This window comes from Pectinophora gossypiella, chromosome 9, assembly GCF_024362695.1.
Source record: "Pectinophora gossypiella chromosome 9, ilPecGoss1.1, whole genome shotgun sequence".
NCBI classification, from domain to species: Eukaryota; Metazoa; Arthropoda; class Insecta; order Lepidoptera; family Gelechiidae; genus Pectinophora; species Pectinophora gossypiella.
Window position 1 is genome coordinate 15,920,552 of NC_065412.1, and position 5,103 is coordinate 15,925,654.

The window sequence follows — 5,103 nt, forward strand, 5'->3', positions numbered from 1 at the left end:
ACACAATACTATAAATTATTATGTCGTAGACAAAATTAGTAAAAAAAAAGTACCTATTAAAAAAATATACGAGTAATCGAGGTGTTCTCGCTACAAAGGCAGAAGGATTGTGTCGAACATCCGATCGGAAGAGTAGCGGCTCGGCTGTGGAATGTAGGTACGGCTACCTACGCAATGTGATAATTATTAAAGTCGTACAATATTAACGGAATTATTTTGTAAATAGCTATGTTTTGTTAAATTAATTAGTATAAGTTTATTTATGTAATAATATTTTAGTTTTAAGCAGTAGTTTTTAAGTGTTTTCAATGATAACTTTTTGATAGTTCCTAACAGAAAAACAAGAGCAATTACACTCAGTAGTAAAACGCGGCAGGCGTTACACACTGGAAAACATAAAACCATGTAAAACCCTAAGTTTTTGTTTAGCTCATACACGATATTATGTTTTTTGAGGAACCGTCTCATGCGAAACAGTGTTCTATTGAAAAGTATTGCAAGAAGAAATACAGAAAACACCATTTAGCGTGACATGGCTCTAACCAGATCCACTGGAAAACATAAAACCATATAAAACCTAAGTTTTAGTTTAGCTCATACACGATATTATGTTTTTTGAGGAACCGTCTCATGCGAAACATTGTTCTATTAAAAAGTATTGTAAGAATAAATGCAAAGAACACAATTTAGCGTGACATAGCTCTAACCAGATCCACTGGAAAACGTAATACCATATAAAACCTAAATTTTAGTTTAGCTCATACACGATATTATGTTTTTTGAGGAACCGTCTCATGCGAAACATTGTTCTATTAAAAAGTATTGTAAGAATAAATGCAAAGAACACAATTTAGCGTGACATAGCTCTAACCAGATCCACTGGAAAACGTAATACCATATAAAACCTAAATTTTTGTTTAGCTCATACACGATATTATGTTTTTTGAGGAACCGTCTCATGCGAAACAGTGTTCTATTGAAAAGTATTGCAAGAAGAAATACAGAAAACACCATTTAGCGTGACATGGCTCTAACCAGATCCACTGGAAAACATGAAACCATGTAAAACCCTAAGTTTTTGTTTAGCTCGTACAAGATTTTATGTTTTTTGAGGAACCGTCTCATGCGAAACAGTGTTCTATTGAAAAGTATTGTAAGAAGAAAATGCAAAAAACACCATTTAGCGTGACATAGCTCTAACCAGATCCACTGGAAAACATAAAACCATGTAAAACCCTAAGTTTTTGTTTAGCTCATACACGATATTATGTTTTTGAGGAACCGTCTCATGCGAAACAGTGTTCTATTGAAAAGTATTGTAAGAATAAATGCAAAGAACACCATTTAGCGTGACATAGCTCTAACCAGATCCACTGGAAAACATAAAACCATGTAAAACCCTAAGTTTTTGTTTAGCTCATACACGATATTATGTTTTTTGAGGAACCGTCTCATGCGAAACAGTGTTCTATTGAAAAGTATTGTAAGAAGAAATGCAAAGAACACCATTTAGCGTGACATAGCTCTAACCAGATCCACTGGAAAATATAAAACCATGTAAAACCCTAAGTTTTTGTTTAGCTCATACACGATATTATGTTTTTTGAGGAACCGTCTCATGCGAAACAGCGTTCTATTGAAAAGTATTGTAAGAAGAAAATGCAAAAAACACCATTTAGCGTGACATAGCTCTAACCAGATCCACTGGAAAACATAAAACCATGTAAAACCCTAAGTTTTTGTTTAGCTCATACACGATATTATGTTTTTTGAGGAACCGTCTCATGCGAAACAGTGTTCTATTGAAAAGTATTGCAAGAAGAAATACAGAAAACACCATTTAGCGTGACATGGCTTTAACCAGATCCACTGGAAAACATAAAACCATATAAAACCTAAGTTTTAGTTTAGCTCATACACGATATTATGTTTTTTGAGGAACCGTCTCATGCGAAACAGTGTTCTATTGAAAAGTATTGTAAGAAGAAATGCAAAGAACACAATTTAGCGTGACATAGCTCTAACCAGATCCACTGGAAAACGTAATACCATATAAAACCTAAATTTTTGTTTAGCTCATACACGATATTATGTTTTTTGAGGAACCGTCTCATGCGAAACAGTGTTCTATTGAAAAGTATTGCAAGAAGAAATACAGAAAACACCATTTAGTGTGACATGGCTCTAACCAGATCCACTGGAAAACATGAAACCATGTAAAACCCTAAGTTTTTGTTTAGTTCGTACAAGATTTTATGTTTTTTGAGGAACCGTCTCATGCGAAACAGTGTTCCATTGAAAAGTATTGTAAGAAGAAATGCAAAGAATACTATTTAGCGTGACATAGCTCTAACCAGATCCACTGGAAAACATAAAACCATGTAATCCCTAAGTTTTTATTCTGCACTTACTATGTATATTATATTATCATTGTATATTCATGGTAAGTTGGATTTACTGTAGGTGTATGCAAATTAATAACAAGCATAGTTGTTTGTTATTTGCGTCATTATAAGTAAATAAATAACGAATGTAGACTTAAAAAATAAAACGTAGGTAGTATGTTGGTTATGACTGTACACATATGAATTAAACTATAAGCAGTTACTTTCATTTCTAATAACATTTGGTATATTTGGTAACATTTAAAACTAAACAATTTTACCAGAATATATAAAATATGACTCGCTTTCTATTTTTTTAACTAAAGGTGTTTTCTTTTACCTTTCAATTTTTTTGTTTCAGCCATATTTGATTTGAAAATTTGAATATCAAAGTTTCACGTTGTTAGGTAGTGCTTTATTCTCCAATTATTGTTTTTCCAAGTAGTAGGTATTTTCTAGCAATTTCACTTTATTTCGCCTGTATACATGTATTAATTACTTTATGTATGTTTTTGTATCGATGAGTGATCATTCTTCTGTCAATACTGGTGAGACCCGCTTGTGGGAGGCCAGAAATTAACATGATCAAATTTGTTTTGAATTTGCTTAGAATGGTATAGAACATTCATTGTTGATTATAGGCTTAATTATTTTTACATACACCATTAAAGGTAAAGCATGGTCGTACTTAAGATCCTCCTGCGGCTTAGATTTTTAAACACAATAGCGAAACAATGGGATTTGGTTTCAGGACTTTTTTCATGTTTAGCCCATCTGACAGTCGTCATATTTACCCATGTTTATGAATGAAATTGTTCGTCACTGCCAGATACAGGTAATTATTGACCTATTTTATTCCACAACACAATAAATAATGTTCTAAATAACACTTTTCATTTATATATTTGTAGCCACAAATCTGTGCAATTGATGATGCGTCTTTGCTGACACAATGACGATGACGATTCGTACACCATTGAATGCTAATGTATAATATACTGTACTGATTCGACGTACCATAACACATATTCTTTATTCTGTCCGTTCCATTACAGGACACGCGAGTTTTACTATGTAGCGTTTATGTGTACTCATTAATCGATTTCCAGCTTGGCATTTGTTTAAGTTTTTGAATCTTTCTTCGAGCAGACATTTGTAGTAATGTTATTTCTTAAAGTTTCCTTGATAATGAGTAAACAGGCATCTGGATAGTTTTCTTTCTTCCTTATATTTATTATTTTAAGGCGTATATTTTTTTGTTTGTTTACTTAATTCTAACTTAAGTTACTAATATACGCTAGTACAATTTTAATGTAAATTATAATTTTTTACTCATCAATATAATTTGCAAATGTTAAATACATTAAAATGTATACACAACACAAATTTAATCGGTTATAAAAACTTATTTTCCATTGTACATTTATTTTCCTGAATTAATGCATGAAAATATCAAAATGCGTTTGTGTTATTAAATAGCTACTCCAACTTACCATGAATTTCGTATTTTTTTTTATTATTTTAGTAAATATATTTTGTTTACTGCTTAGTGAATGATAAAAAAATAGGTGACTAAAATGACAAAGATAAATTTTACTTAATGTAAGTTAGGTATTGGGTAAAATGCTTTTGAATGATGATTTGTTTAAATATACTCGTAAAAGTATAATTACTGCATAACTTATTGCTGTAAGTTGTGAAAGTAGCATTTAGGAGAAAAATGTGTCAATAAACATCATTCATCGAAATATTTTAGTATTAATTTATTGTTTATATACGCACTTCAATTTGGTAACAATGTTATTTGTATAGCGTTATAAAGTAAAAAAAATAACATCAATAAAATCATAAGTTTGCTTACAAAAAACAAACAGTTTTAGCGCTTAAACACTGAAACAGAATTCTTTTCAAATAACTTCGAACAATTACCACTTTAATACACCTAAACTAAACATTGTCCATGTACAGCGAGATCCTGAATACTGATTACAGTTTCCGTACTCCCTCCTTTCCAGTCCTAAGCGACATTCAAACCTTCACTGACACGATCATTCCACAGGATACGTCCATCCCTTGTATCCCAGATCGCAAGAATCGGCTAGCACGGCATAACAGCTTGACAGCTAAAACTCACGCAACCATTGTTGATCGACCTACAAAATCCACCGAAAATGCCTACGACGATGGGAACAACACCGACAGTTCTACTCCGGATCATTCCAACCTGCGACATTCATCCATATGACAGCTTACTTGATCTGAGTGGAACTCAGCTAAAGCAATCGAGTGATACCTGCCTCCATCTTCCAGCCAGCTCCACTTCACTCTCATGCACCGGTCGCACCCGCAGCCAAGTGTTCATCCTGCCAGTTCACTTCACGCCCGTTCTCTCGTCCCCTAAAGATGAGCCTCTACAGCGTTAACGGCTGGGAAGGGCATGCACACATTGCCAATTGATTAACACACATTTTAATTCAGTGATTGTGACTAATAAAATGGTAAACCTAGCTTTGAAATTCAATGTAACCATCATCAAATCGAGTTGCAAGCTTGTTAAAGTCAGTTCTATCGTTAAATTATACGAAAAGAAGAAAAAACAAGATAGAATGAATATAAATAATAATAAATAATTCGCAATATACGATAATTTCAACACATGATTTAACCGATCTAAAAAAACCCAATAAGCTTAATAACAGAGATGAACTGTTCAGTCTTT